The sequence below is a fragment of the Prionailurus viverrinus genome, chromosome F2, assembly GCF_022837055.1.
Source record: "Prionailurus viverrinus isolate Anna chromosome F2, UM_Priviv_1.0, whole genome shotgun sequence".
In the NCBI taxonomy this organism is placed as follows: Eukaryota; Metazoa; Chordata; class Mammalia; order Carnivora; family Felidae; genus Prionailurus; species Prionailurus viverrinus.
Window position 1 is genome coordinate 48,076,987 of NC_062578.1, and position 15,922 is coordinate 48,092,908.

General features: G+C 42.0%; 1 protein-coding gene across 3 annotated transcripts in view; it reads right to left on the reverse strand.

The window, feature by feature from the left end:
* The window catches only part of NCALD (neurocalcin delta), a 404,877-nt gene that overhangs the window by 263,938 nt on the left and 125,017 nt on the right, over positions 1–15,922 (reverse strand). For 2 of the 3 annotated variants that reach the window (XM_047842836.1, XM_047842837.1), the window contains exon 2: positions 13,245–13,297. The gene's annotated coding sequence lies outside the window, so the exon portion shown is untranslated. Of the gene's footprint in view, positions 1–13,244; positions 13,298–15,922 lie in introns of those variants that run through there. The other variant, XM_047842838.1, reaches the window with a different exon arrangement.

A 15,922-nucleotide genomic window follows, 5' to 3' on the forward strand; every position in this document is an offset into this window, starting at 1 on the left:
CTATTCTCCAGACCATTCTCCACCCATCCTCCCTCCTCTGGGCCCAGGAACTAAGTCACCTGTCCCCTGCCCTCGGGCTCCTTGTAGAGTTCTGCCAATGGGAGGCACCAGCAGAAGACCAGAGTAGAGGTGATTAAGACCCAGGTCAGGCTTCCTCCACGTCCTCTGCACGTTGGAGTTCACGGTTCCAGAAGTGACTGGCTCTCCAACTACACATCCCTGACCACTGCTCCGCCTGGGTGGCCCCTGCTCCTCTTGCCCGTGTCCCAAAGAAAGTAAAAACTTTTCATTACTAAGAGTTCCTGGTTGCCTTACAATCCCTTATATGTTCCTTTCACTCTGTGTCTGTAGATAGTACTTCTGCTCAATTCTCCTCAGACTCCTTCCGAGTGTGCCTTTTGTTTCCTGCTGGATTCCTAACTGATAGGAGTATGACTTGAAATGAAAACCACCAGGTTCCCTCAGGCAAGGGGAGGTCCTCCTAGACTGAACAGGAAAAAGGACATTAGTGCAAAACCTGGTGAAATTGGAATAAAGTCTGTAGCTTAGCATTATCGCACTGATAGTAATTTGTTAATTTCGACAACTATATTCTGGTTCTATGTAAGAAGGTTAACACTAAGGGAAGACAGATGAAGGAAATACAGAAAATTTCTGTACTATCTTTGTAACTTTTCTATGAATGTAAAATTATTCCAAAATAACACGTTTATTAAAAAGAAAAAAAAAAAAAGCAGACTCCCAGACCCTGTATCAGACCCCTGAATCAGAATTTCAGCAGAAGGACTGAAGCAGGTGGTTTGAAGACCAAATCTTAAAAGAGCCTCACCCCGTTGGGATTTGGAAACTGTTAGTTCCGGTTGAGATAAGGATGGAAAGACTTGTTTACCGATGCCAAATTACAGCATAATTACTCGACTATTTAAAGAAAAGAGCCAATTGAAGCTTTGTCAAAGTTCGCCTTCTATTCCCAGTTAATTAGAATGATTCATCCCTCGACCAGTCTCTGTATTTAGTTTCTTGCATAAAAACCCTTGAAAAGGTACAGGTAATTATAGAACCAAACAAAGAAAGTGACAGTGGAGTTCTTCCACTTCCTCCTCCCTCTGAGATCAAGGTTTTTTGCAACGTGTGTCCTTTTTATTTCCCCCAACCGAGTTTCCAAGGGGGCGGGGCCAACCAACCAGACTGCGAGTGGTTTTCTCCATCTGGTCCAGGATGGGTTTCTCCAAACTTGCTTTAAGTTCCTGAAGGCAGGACCCATATTTTCAGCATCTTCTGTGTTTTTCTATAGCTCAGTTCAGTATTCTTCACCCATCACTTTGCTGGATTGACCACCTGCACTTCCCCACTACATCCACATCACTATTTATTTTAGATCGCCTGTAATTCTTATAGTCAACATTTTCTGTGCCACTGGAATTGTGTAAGGAAGGGAAGGTAGAGGTGAAAATGATGGCATTGTTATTACTTGTTTATTAACAAAAATGTTAGCTGGGCAATTACTATGTGCCAGGACTATTCTAGGCACTGGAAATCTAACAATGATAAAATAATTCCTACCTTCAGGGAGCGTAAAGTCAAATCAGGGAGACATATGATTAAACAGGTAGGTGCCAAATAGGCTCAAGGTTCTTCCTGCCATCCTCACGCTTTGCCCATCATGACAGAGCAACTGGAAACTGCATGAAGATAAGAAGAGTAGACTCTGGTTCCAGGTCTATCTCCTCATAAGAACTGATTTTAAAGGAGGTATAATCTTTCTCTCAATCCCTTCACTCAAAACAAAACAAAACTTGGGGCGCCTGGGTGGCTCAGTCGGTTGGGCGGCCGTCTTCGGCTCAGGTCATGATCTCACGGTCCGTGAGTTCAAGCCCCGCGTCGGGCACTGTGCTGACAGCTCAGAGCCTGGAGCCTGTTTCGGATTCTGTGTCTCCCTCTCTCTGACCCTCCCCCGTTCATGCTCTGTCTCTTCTCTGTCTCAAAAATAAATAAACATTTTAAAAAAATTAAAACAAAACAAAACAAACAAAAAATGGGAAGAAAAAAAAATTCTCTCTGCTTTGTAGGGGTTGTTACCCACCTCAAATAACAAAGGATATAAACATTCTCTGAACATTGCAAAGTGTTCTAAAAACGTCAAGCAATAGAAATTAATGATTTAAACAGTCCCTGTCCACTAACTCTAAGGCAAAAAGACAGTGGTTCAGTGGCTTTTTCCATTAAGCAAAAATTTCAGAAAATACGATTTTATAAAAAGCAATCCTTTCAAAGATCTAAACTCTGTTGCTGCGGAGTTAGCAATTAGTGAGAATGAGATTAACATCAAAGAACCGTATCAGAGGGGAGAAGTCTCCTATGAGGAAAGCAGGCCTGCCATTTTATTCACGGTAGACCCATTTTTATTTCCCTCTCCCTGAATAGGAGGGCTCAGTTACCTAGACTCTTCTCTAAAATTGAAAGGGATTTCTTAGCAAGAGCCATTCACATTTCTATTTTATTCAAAAAGAAGCTTCCAGATCAGCGATAAAAGAAAATCTGTTAAAGTCAGTGCTAGCACATAAACCTGCAAGCAGTTTTCAGCAGATATCTTATCAAAGATTATGCTTGAGAGAAGTTTCAAAAATCAGATTTGCTGTTGCAGATAAATATAGTGTCTATTCTCAGCTTCTAAGGTAGAAAATGTTCTATTGGAGCAGTTTACCATCTTTTTCTCTGCCTGGAAAAGTCGATGAGCTTCTAAGGGCTCTCCGGATACCATGGTAACCGCATGATTCTGATCAAGTCTGTGGTGTCTGGGGTGCAGGTTAAGAAACCTTAAAATGCTACCTAAGAAAATATCCATTGGCGACGCTGCTGGTATGTTTGAACTGGACATACGACACATTCACTCCAGGTGCACATACAGCTGGGAGCCTCTACTGAGCCCTAGCACTGAACCAGCACTCAGGTAACCAAGTGAATATAAGACACCATTGAAAAGAACTCACAGTGGGTGTGGTGCCCAGTGAGCAGTAAGTTAACTATAAAATATTCAAGAATGTTGGGGTACGTGGGTGGCTCAGTCGGTTAAGCCTCCAACTCTTGATCTCAGCTGAGGTCACGATCTCAAGGTTTGTGAGTTCAAGCCCCGCAAGGGGCTTGCTTGGAGCAGAGGCTGCTTGGGATTCTGTCTCTCCTTCTCTCTGACCCTCCCCTGCTGTGCTCTCTCTCTCTCAAAATAAATAAATAAACTCAAAAAAACTTTTTGAAATATACAAGAATGTATAGGAATTATATTGTAAAGTTTTAGCTTTTATTCCAAATTAAAATTTTATTCTCCAGTTTTTACTGTAACTTCAGTTGTGAAACTCTTTCATGAAGAGCACTTCAGCTAAGTATAGACCCAAGAAAAAGCTGGATGTTGAGCAGGGGAACAGTAAGAGGGTCAGAAAGAAGTTTACGTTGTTCTCTGGGCTTCAAATGCAATTAGCCTGAAAAATTATGAAAAGGAAAACTATTGGCCTATAAAAAGAAACGGCATTTTTTGGCTTTCCCAGTAAGGCAAAATCACATCTGGCATGTGGGACTCTGTGAAGTCCCACAGTACCTAGACTGTCTCCCTAGAGATAACATTTTCCCTTCACCCAACAGTAATGAGCCAATGTCAGATGACAGAGACTTTCTTTCACCGTAGCATATGTGTGCATGTTCACACCAGTGTCAGATTATACCAGGAATCACTTTGGGGCTCACCATAGACAGGAACAAATGAGCACCTCAATCATTTTCCTTATGTGTGAAAGAAAGTTGGTCACTGACCCAAATGAGCTTCACAAAGCCCGTGAGTGAGCTGAATTTTTTCAGGAAATATTTAGGAAGTACATGCTAGAGCATCACAGTGAACCAAGAGCTAAAAGAGACACAAAAGAAATGCCAGGCCTGGCCCCTTTTTACCCTTTGACTGAAGAGATAAGACAGACTTGCAGGAAATAGGTAGCATTTTGTTCTATCTCTCTTGCCCCGTAACACTCTCCATTTCTTCGTTGACCTCATGGAGTCCTTCGTCTTGGCATCCGCCCACCCACCCTATCCATTAATCACTTCCTCTGTCTCCAGGATCCTCCCCACCGATCCCCACCCCACACACCCCTTGGTCTCCTTCCCTTCTGCCCACAATCTGAGATGCTCGTGGTCTCTTCATAGAACCCTCGGTATACGTGTCTTCTCTTTTTAACCCTGGATCCAACCTGTATTCTGTGTTCTCTGCTCCAACACTTAACACTGCTGGAGAAAAAACACATAATCACATAAATGCTTTGAAGAAGCCATGCAGAAAGGGCCGCCGGAAAATGTTAATCCCCCAATTAAAACATAAATTCTTCGAGGATAGGAACTGTGTCTTGTGCTGTTTCGTTAAGCCTAAGGGTATCCTAGCAGGCTTAATTATCCTTGTTGCAAAGGAGTTAATACCAAAACCAGAAAGACTGAGGACAAGAAAAGGTCCATACTCATTAGACAGATAAACTGATTTTTTTTAACTTTCACACATGGTTTATGTGAAAATAAACACAGCTATTCCAAAATAAAACATTCAGTAAAGTAGCTTTAGAAGGCACTGATACTTAAAAAACAGCTGGTAAAAGTTATTCTGTGGATCTCAGTTATTCTGTGAAGAGTTGTAAAGCTCTTCAAACATATTTTATAATTCAGAATAGTTTCTAACGTAAGCTTTTTCTTCCTGTTAATTAAAGCAATGTAGTAAGATCTCATTTACTATACTACATGGCAAAGCACCTCTAAAACTTCACCAAATAGCAGCCATCCTTGGGTCTTATCTGTATACCTCCAGGGGAAAATGAAAGCATCTTCCCATGTTAGCCAGAAAGGTAAATATCAAAGGAATCCTGAAATAATTCATCGCAGAGAGGAGAGAGTCAGCATCCTATCAGGCCAACAGCCACTATGAGGCATAAAGTTTCAGCGTGACATTGCTGAGCCTGAACAGGGGGTCCCACAGAGTCTTGAGTACTCTGAGTCCACACTGCAAATGTAAAATGTTCTTCCCTCACACCAGTGGTGAACCTGTCTCAGAGCCGAGTGGGAGTCACTGCTTTGCCAAGCCAACTGCAACACAGGCCACGACCCTCATTCCAGCTTGGCAGGAACAAACCCAAATGTTGCCTGATTCTCCTACAAATGTAATAATATCTAACAAGAGGCTGATTGGACAGCCCAAGATGTCATTTCCTCTAATTAAGGAATGCTCGAGAAAAACCGAAATAGCCACAAAGCACTGTCAGCAAAGCAATCAGCAGCGACAATTAGCTGTCAGCTCACAAGCTTGAGCTGAGCCTTGTGCAGGGAGCAGGGCTTGTAGCTGTGGCTTTCCAAATCAGCATGACAGCAAGAGTCCAGGATGACAAGGCCGCGGAGAGGGTCCAGAACCTGCTGCACACCGACGGGTGAGAGGAGCGGCAGCAGCTTGTTGGTTGGTGGGTTGCTGTGTGGCAATGGAGGGAGGCCCTATGAAGAATCCTACAGTGACCTTCCAAAGTAGCTGGAAGTCTGCTGGCTACAGCCCATGCTGCATTCGCCACGAATGACCCTTCTCTACCTGGAACGATGCTACCCACTCTTGACAATGTATAAGCAGCCTGTCTGCATCTCCCTTGTGAGGAATTCACAACTCCAGGGCACGTGAGCTCTCTCCCTTCTCAACTCCCATAGCCGATTTCTGTCTATACTACAAGGTCATTAACAGGAGGAGTTGAGAAAAGTATATAAAGAAGCAAATATAACACAACTGTGTCACACTATGTAATAATACATAATAAGATTGCCGGGGGGGGGGGGGGGGGCGGGGGTGGGGGGGTGGGGAGGTGGGAGGGGCGCCTGGGTGGCTCGGTCGGTTAACCATCCGACTTCAGTTCAGGTCATGATCTCACAGTTCATGAGTTCCAGACCCGCGTCAGGCTCTGTTCAGAGCCTGAAGCCTGCTTCACATTCTGTGTCTCCCTCTCTCCCTGCCCCTCCCCTGCACGCACGTGTGCTCTCTCTCTCTCTCTCTCAAAAATAAATAAACATTAAGAAAAAAATTTTTAAAAGACTGTGTGTGTGTGTGTGTGTGTATGTGACAGACATATATGTATATACAATTATTAGGAGGAGCGCCACTGTCTCCTCCCCCCCACCTCTGCCTGGGCACATAAAACTGTTTGTCTTCTTAAAACTACTGGAAAGTAATATCTACCCTTTGTTGCATCCCTTCTCAAGTTGCTCAAGTTCCTGGGGCCAAGTAAGGAAAGGGACTTGGAGGTCTGGGCACCCTCCCTTCTACTTCTGGCCTCACACTTTCCCATGAAAGTGTATTTTAGCAACAGAATAATAGGAGACCTGACTATAGCTGACCCTGGCCATAATTTAAGCTCATTCTCAATCCAGCATCACTGGGAATAAAACTGATGTCTTGCTCCCTGTCTGAAGTCTGCATTTAGTTCTTCGCCCATAGCAAACCCAGCCTTGATTTCTTTTGCAGCAGCAACATGTCCAACTCAAAGATACATTTCCCAGACTCCCTTGCAGCTAAGGGTGACCACTGACATTAAAGCAAAATTCACTGGCCTCAGGCAACTGAGATAACTCTTTGTCTGGGTTGACTCAGCTGGGAGGCATGACCTTGGGCTTTTCTGGAGGGCTTCTCTATCTACTTGCTGAGAACAAACACATACATGATGGTCCCAAGGTGAAAAAGATATGTGAAAACAATTTAATAATATTGCCAGGACTCTTTGACTTCATGTCTCTCACTAAGGGGAAGGAAAGGTAGGCCTGCAAATACCTGGGTACGAAAGCAAAAGGAAAGACGAAAGGAAGGCAGGCACTATGATAATCCAGTAATTGTGGCTGGCTTTTTTATGGTATCAAAGGAAAGAGGACAACTTGAGAATTGGGATGAATGTAAAATTAACTTTTATCGAAAGACGGGGAAAATGAAGAAAACTAGAATTCTGGCAGCACATTCTCATCACTGCATCACAAGGTACTCAAAGTTGGGAAGATTCAAAAGCTGAGGGCTTGGCACGGGTCTCCACAGAGGGATGGGTCCTTGGCTAGACCTTGGCTTTGAAGCCTCAATAGTAGCTTCATGTAGGAACTGAAACCAAGGTGGAGAGGAAGGCCAAACTGCCCCCATGAGGCAGGCTTCGTAGGTCTAAGAAATACCTTTCTTTAGAAGAGGAAGCAACAGAAAATCCCTGCTACCAGAGAGTCAAGGGTTTTGAGCGCTAGGGACCAAAGCTCAAAAAAGAATTTGAAAATAAAGGCATTAAGTATGCATATCAATCATTATTGTTCAATGAAATCCAATAATTTAACTAGACAATGCATTTAAATGCCTTAATTCTGGGCACTATGTCCCGATTTATTCCTAAACTGGATTACCTTCACAATATTTTGACTTTGAAGGATTTTAATCTCATTATTAAAAGCACAGTTGGCTAAAAAGGAAAAGAAACAGTGATTATGTAAAACACCACTTCTCAAAGATCCGAGTGCGTAAGAATCCCTCCGGATCTTGCTATCTTGTTAAAATGCAGGTTCTGATTCATCAGGTCTGAATGGGACCCGCATTCTGCTAACAAGCGCTCAGGTGATGCTGACGCTGCTGGTCCCCGGGCCACCCGTGCAGTAGCAAGGATGTAGAGGGTTAAACATATCCAAGCTGCAAGTCAATGTGACTGTTCCTCAGATGGCTGGGGAATCAAGATTTGTCTGGAATCGTCTGGAATTATGATACTGCACTGCTTGGCACCATGGACATCTGGCATTCTTCAAGATACTGCACTCTACCCCTTTTCTGAGAAGCTGCAAACCTCCAGAATGCCTGTCCCTTTCTTGTCTTCTTTTAACTTGCTTCCCTTTCTCCTCTTTTCTCATGAAGGCAACTAGAGAAGGGAAAGGCGATCTTGCTCCTTCCCTCACCTCGGCCCACAGAATCAAGCTATTCTATTGTGTGATTCCCATCCCTATACGCAGTTATTTCCTGAGAAAGAAAAAAGAAGGCCAAGTAGAGCCAACCAAGAGAAGAAGAAAATTTAAATCCTCTCGGTGCTCCCATTAAGTTTTGAATTGTGGTTTTACTGCCTTCCTTTATTTCAGCCTTCGTCCATTTCTAGCTGGCATTTTTATTTACAACCCAAATTTTCCTTTATTGACAGTGGCTTTAAAAAGCTGCAACATAGGGGCGCCTGGGTGGCGCAGTCGGTTGAGCGTCCGACTTCAGCCAGGTCACGATCTTGTGGTCCGTGAGTTCGAGCCCCGCATCAGGCTCTGGGCTGATGGCTCAGAGCCTGGAGTCTGTTTCCGATTCTGTGTCTCCCTCTCTCTCTGCCCCTCCCCCGTTCATGCTCTGTCTCTCTCTGTCCCAAAAATAAATAAACGTTGAAAAAAAAAATGCAACACAGTTCTGCATCCACTGAAGACAAGAACGCCACAGAAAATTTCACTTCCTAACAATGAGAAAAAGCTGCATAATTCCACAAAATCACAACTTGTATCGAGCCGGTCAGACAGCTAAGATTACAAGGCAACCAGGTGGACTAATTTAGAGAATGACATGGACCTCCAAGGAGAGATGGGACACACAAACTGTCACCTTTGACAGAGTGCTCTAGGAGGAAAGAGCCATCATAAAAGCAGGGAAGAAAAAAACAGCTGAAATGTTAATGAATCCTAAAGGGCAAGTATGTGCTAGCATGGAATCCCTGGGAGCCTCTCTCAAGCTTCTTTTCCCATCGGCTTCCAGTGGGTACTCACGAGAAGGATTGAGGGGAGGGTCTGAGACTGAAGAGTGATTCTTTATTTGGGCACAGGCAAGAAACCCATCCTCTTCCCACAACTTTGTTCCACAGTAAGCAAGAGCTTTCAACCACTGGGAGGGGAGCAGAAAACCTTCCCACTCCCAAGATCCAAGCAAAAAGATCCATGGATTCTTGAGAAGGGCAGAAGCAAAAGCTATCTACCCCTGATGGACGGACAACAGACTCAGGCCCAGAATCCAGTGCTGACACAAAGAAGAAATCTGCTGCCACTCAGCGAGGGGCAGGATGCTCTCTCCCACCAAGACACCCACAGACACAAGGCAGAGATCGGCTGCTGTGAAGAGGAGCAAGGAACCAGGACAAAGCCCAGGTCCCAAGGTGTGGACCCACAAGGCCCACCCAAGACTGAGGCTGGACCAGGAAAGCTGACGACCTCACCACCAAAGCCGCCACATTACACCGAGCACCGAGCAAAATGAGCACCAACATGGAGAGAGATCCCCTCGGCGGAACAGGTGTGGCACGTCTGCCGAAGGCTAAGGACGGGGTTTAGACAGTGGGAAAACCCTGTGGCACGCCAGGCCAACTAAGCATAAGGTGACTACGGTCCACCACTGGACAACGCTGGAGTCTGGCGGGCTGAAGGTAACTACAGCCACCAGGAGCCCAAACCCCCCCAAACTCCGTATCAACAACGGTTCCTGTCATCTGCTAACAAGATTACTCGAACCCTCACATCGATGACCTTACAAAAGAAAAAGTGTCCAACATGAAACCAAAATTATGACGTATTTTAAAAAACTAAGGAAAAACAACCCACTGTCAGGATAAAGCAACTTACAGAACTAGACAGCTATGACTCACATATTGGAACACTCAGACTGAGATTTTAAAATAGCTCTGATTAATATGTAAAAGGTGCTCATTAAAAGAAGAATAAAATGCAGGAAAAGATGGAAAAAATCATGGAAACTGTAGGAAACAAATTCTAGAAATAAAAATGTATATCAGAAGTAAAGGTTTCCTTTGATAGGCTGATGAGGAGATAGGATACATTTAAAGAAAAGGATCCGGGGCGCCTGGGTGGCGCAGTCGGTTAAGCGTCCGACTTCAGCCAGGTCACGATCTCGCGGTCCGTGAGTTCGAGCCCCGCGTCGGGCTCTGGGCTGACGGCTCGGAGCCTGGAGCCTGTTTCCGATTCTGTGTCTCCCTCTCTCTCTGCCCCTCCCCCGTTCATGCTCTGTCTCTCTCTGTCCCAAAAATAAATAAACGTTGAAAAAAAAATTAAAAAAAAAAAAAAAAGGATCCGTAAACTCAAAGACTGGTCAAAAGAAATCATCCAAAGAGAAAGGAGAATTTTTTTTTAAGTATCCAAGAAGTGTAGAACAATATCAAATAGTCTGATATGCATGTAATTAGAGTACCAGAGGAGGAGGAGAGAAAAAAAAGTGCTAAGGTAATTAAAAAAGAAAAATGATAGCTTTTTTAACACATAGTGCTGGAAATGTAGATGTCCATATAAAAAAGTAAACCTTGACTTTTACCTCACACCAGATATGAAAATTACCTCAAAATGTGTCATATAACTAAATGTAAAGCTTAAAACTATGTAATTTCTAGAAAAAAAAAAAAACAAGAACATATGTGTATTCTTGGTTTTAGAGTCCTGACACCCATAAGAGAAAAAATTTTGATTAAGTTGAACTTCATGAAAATTAAAAACTTCTGATCTTCGAAAGCACATGTTTGATAAAAAGCTTGTATCCCCAATATATTCGATTATAGATCAATAATAGAAAGATAGGTAACGGGAGTTTAAAAATGGGGGAATGATTTGAACAGACATTTCACCAAAGATATACAGACGCCAAAGAAACACTTGAAAAGGTGTTCAACATTAGGAATCACTAGGGAAGGGAGAATTAAAGCTACAAGAAGGTACCACTATATACGAACTCAAATTGCTAAAATTACAAAGACTGATACTAAGTGCTGATGGGCTGTGGAGTAACTAAAACCTTCCTATATTGCTGACTGGAATGCAAAATGGCACAGTCACTTTTGAAACAGCTAGAGGGATTTTTCTTTAATAACGTTAAGCATACAGTTGCTATACTTACCACGTGATCCAATAATCCTACTTGTAGTAATTTACCCAAGAAAAATGAAAATATAAATCTGTACAAAGACCCATTAATCAGTGACTACAATGGCTTTGCTAATATAGCCAAAAACTATCGATAACCCAAGTGTTCATCAACTGGTGAATGGATAAACACATTGTGGTACATCCGCACGATGGAATTCTACTCAGTAATAAAAAAGAACAAACTACTGATACGGGAAAAGCAGGCAGGAATCTCAAAGACTTTATGCTAAATGAAAGAAGCCTGAAATGAAAGTTTACATATTGGACAACTTGATTTACATATTATGAGAAAAGAAAAACCCTGGGACAGAAATCAGATCAGCGGTTGTCAAGGGCTGCAGGTAAGGAGAGTCCAAAGGAACACTCTTTCAGATGTTGGATATACTCTGCATTGTGACCGTGGTCATGGTTACATGATTGTATACAGTTGTTGAAATTTATTAAACCATAAATTTCAAGAGAGTGAATTTTACTGTGTATTACTTACACCTCAGTAAGCCTAACCAAAATAAATAAATAGATAGATAGTACTACAGACAGCTTACTTGACAACTATATCATAAATAAATATTCATTTAAAAAAAAAAAGCTTCTCAACTTAAAAAAAAATAGTACTACAGCAAAAGGAATGTGCTTGGTCAAGGGTGTATCCACATAGAAAAAATTAATCTTGACCCTTTACTTCACATCATACACAATACAATCAATTTCAGATGTATTATAGATCAAAATGTAAAAATAAAATCATACAGCTTTCAGAAGAAAACAGAAAACATCTTTCTGATCTTGGAATAATGCCAAAATTTCTTAAATAGAACAGGAGTGCCAACCACAAAAGAAAAAAAATGAATAATATATATCATTTTAAAGGAATTTCTGTTCATTAAAAACTGGAAGATAAACCACAGGAAAAAGAGGAGATATTTACAATATATATAACCTGGCAAAGGCTTAAATCCAGAACACTTATTAAAAATGTCTACAATTCAATAAGAAAGACAATTCACTAAGACAACCCAATTTTATTTCCAAAAGACTTGAATAAGCACCTCAATTTTTTTAAGATTTGAAAAGGATTTTCATAAACAAGATATACAAATGGTCAATTAATATATGAAGATGTACCCAACTTCATTAGTCGACAGGGAAATGCAAGTTAAAACTACAACTTGATATTATACACCTACCAGCAGAGCTTAAATTAAAAAAACAATCCAACAAAAACAGAAAATACCTTGTACTGGCAAAAATATAGAAAATCAGAACTATCACACACTCCTGATTGGCAGTTAAATTTTTAAATTAATGCAACCATTTTGGAAAACTCTTTGCTAGTATTTGCTGAAGTGGAACATACACCTACCCCAAGACCCAGAAATTCCCCTCCTGCATACAAAGCCAACAGAAATGTATCTATAGAGCCACAAACAAAACTTACCAAAACTGACTCAGGAAGAAATAGAAAACCTAGATAAATCAGAAGTTAAAACACAGGGTAAAAATTCCTCCCACAAAGAAAACAACATGCCCAAACTGGTTCATCATTAAGTTTCATCACACCTTCAAGGAACCAGTAATTCTAATATTTTGAAAACCATTCCTGAAGAGGAAAATACCAGACAGGAAAATTTTGGCCAATCATGGGACTAAAATTTAGCAAACTACATCTCGCTGAGTATAGAAAGGATAATGCACCATGATCAAGTTTGGTTTTATCTTAGCAATGCAAGCTAGCTTAACATCCTAAAATTAATTAAAGTCAATTACCATGAACAAGATTTTTATCAAGGGATAAAAATCATTTGATCACCTCAAATGCATGTTTGAATTTCAAAGTGAATTTCACCTGCATGTTGAATTTTATTAAATGCTTTAGATTAGAAAAGCATTTAATAAAATTCAACATGCAGGTCAAATTCACTTTGAACAAACTAGGAATAGGAGAGAAACTTCTTAATCTGATAAAGAATATTATTAAAGTAACACCATCAAATTATGTCCCATAATGGATTTGACACAACTTAACTACTGTTGCATGTTTAGATTCTTTCCTCTTTATTTGGCTATTATAATTTATGCTGTGATAAACAGCTTTGTGCATGTTGATACAGTTGCCTTACCTCCCTGTGCCTTAATTTCCTCATGTGCAAGATGAAAATAAAGCAGCACCTGACTCAGAAGGCTCTGGCAAGGCTCAAATAAGATGTTGGATTTAGGTCTTAGGGAGTCTTGGGAGAAAAGTATGGCTTATAAATCTGAAAAATCTTACTCTATATTCTATATTCTATATTTACCTGGTGGCAGATTTCTCAAAGCACACCGTAGGCTCAAGTCAGAAGAAGTCACTCTGTCAAAAACAAATAAGGTTATTGTCTTAGGTTACCAGGAACTAAGGATGTAATATCTGAGGAATGCAACCGACGATGGGAAATACCACTCGCTCCGGGATTCCCCTGCGCCATTTGGACTTCTGCCCATCCCGGCTTCCTTCCCCCAGTCAAGTGAGGATGACTATTATCATACTCTTTTCATCTGCCCTTGACCTACAGCACTCCATTTCTGCCCAGCAGCCAGAATGACAATTCTAAAATTTGAGCATGGCACGCTATACCTCTCCTGGAACCCCTTCCACAACTTCCTCTTACTCTTGGGATAAAGGCCAACCTCCATGCCATGTCTTCTAAAGGCCCTTCATCATCTGCTGCCCACCTACTTCTCTAGCTTTGTTTCTCATCTCTGTTACCAATGTCTGTGCTCTAGCTACACTGGACTTCCTTCAGCGTCTCCTTCGTTGCCACCTCCCTGCTTTTATACACACGGCTCCCCCTTTCCTACTCCCTTCCCCACTCCCTCCCCCTTCCCCACTCACCTCCACATGACTAACTCCTACTGGTCCTTCCATTCTCCACTCAAGTGTCACTTCTTCAGCCAGGCCATCCGCTCCCCTTGACTATCTTAAGTTCCCTCTATTTACTCTCCCAAAGAAGCCTGCACTTTTCTCTAACATCATGCATGCAACTACTTACTCAGTATATCTCGTCTTCTCTGTGAGCCCAGGGATCACAGTTATTTTGTTTACAGCTATATCCTTATGCCTTGCCTAGCACTGGTCTCACAGTAAAAACTCAATAAATATGTATAGAGTAAAAGAATTACTAAACTCCCTCCTCATTCCTGAGCTTTCTAACTCATCTTTTGATTCATGCTGCTAATTTAACAGACTTCCTCGTTCACTACCACATACCATCAATTGTTAAGGTTCACTGATTGTACAGACAATGCTGTTTTAAAGAACAGTAAGAAAAAAATTGGCTGCAAATTAAATTGTGACACAATACTAACATTTAGAACTTTTATTTTATACTTATTGAAAGAGATCTCTATTAGACTTATGTAAGACCTGAGTTTTATTATACCCATCAAAAAGGAGAGTATGAAAATGTAAGTGGAATAAATTGGTTAGGTATGCAAATTTACTTTGGTTTAGGCATTCAGTCGGAAGCCACTCTTCAAATGACAGTTGACATAATATCCAATGAGTGTGTTTTCCCACACAATATTGCCCTCTATGCCACCAAAGCCTTTAGTAATGCAGCATTTCCTTTTTTTTAAGTTTATTTATTTTGAGAAAGAGAGTGCATGCACATGCACATGGGAAAAGGGCAGAGAGAGAGAGAGAATCCCAAGGAGGCCCCGCCCTGTCAGCACGGAAACCCACGTGGGGCTCGAACTCACGAACCATGAGATTATGACCCTAAGCAGAAATCAAAGAGTCGGACGCTTAACCAACTGAGCCACCCAGGCGCCCCAGCAATGCAGCATGTTTTAAAAGTGTTCAAGTATTGTATCTGGGATCTTCTTCTGAGCTTCGGATGCTTTTCCACAAGTGTTGGTGTTGGCAAGAAGATCTTACTAATAGATGCCAGGAGATTTCAGTCAACACCTAGGACTTACATTCCTTTCTCAGATGGTCATCAAATGGATCGCTGACTGAAACAACGAGGGGTTTCCGTTGTCTTCTCCTGCTACCAGAACTACCAAGTTCACACATGCCCAGGCAATGCAACTACAGCACTTTTACCACCGGACCAATTGCAACAAAAGATGCATTTGGTTGTAGACACATTCCAGTGTCAGAGTCTCAAAATGTGAGAAAAATAAAACTCGACTCAGAAGCAATGAAACATGAGAGGTTAAAAAAAAAACTCTTCAGAGAACTTAGGAAAGTCAATAAAGCAAGAATGCAAATAAATAAAAGGAATAAAAGTCAATAAAAGGAAGAATGCAAATTCTCTCTCTCTCTCTCTCTCTCTCTCTCTCTCTCTCTCTCACACACACACACACACACACACACACACACACACACACACACACACACACAAGCATGATCAGAAATTTTGACTTCTCACACACTGAAGTATGAAATGAGTGCTCAAGGCACTGGCCTGGGAAGGCAGGGGGCAAATTTGGCCCCACTCCACCAGCCAGGTCCTGGCACAGTTGCCTCCACCCTGGAGGAAGAAGGCAATTCCTGACTTTCCACCAGCCCAGCCGTGCCCTCATGGACAGAGTCCTCCCTGAGGTGTGTCCTCTCCCTAACTACTTTTAACCTCTAACTTTTTACCTATTAAAATACCTTTTCCCCCCTTCTTATTCTGTGTGTATGATTTTTAAAAAAGAGATCTGGGGGCGCCTGGGTGGCGCAGTCGGTTGGGCGTCCGACTTCAGCCAGGTCACGATCTCGCGGTCCGTGAGTTCGAGCCCCGCGTCGGGCTCTGGGTTGATGGCTCAGAGCCTGGAGCCTGTTTCCGATTCTGTGTCTCCCTCTCTCTCTGCCCCTCCCCCGTTCATGCTCTGTCTCTCTCTGTCCCAAAAATAAATAAACATTGAAAAAAAAATTTTAAACAAAAATAAAAAAGAGATCTGCCCGCTTAAAGTTTTAGCTGTATAATACAGTGCCGTTAACTATAGG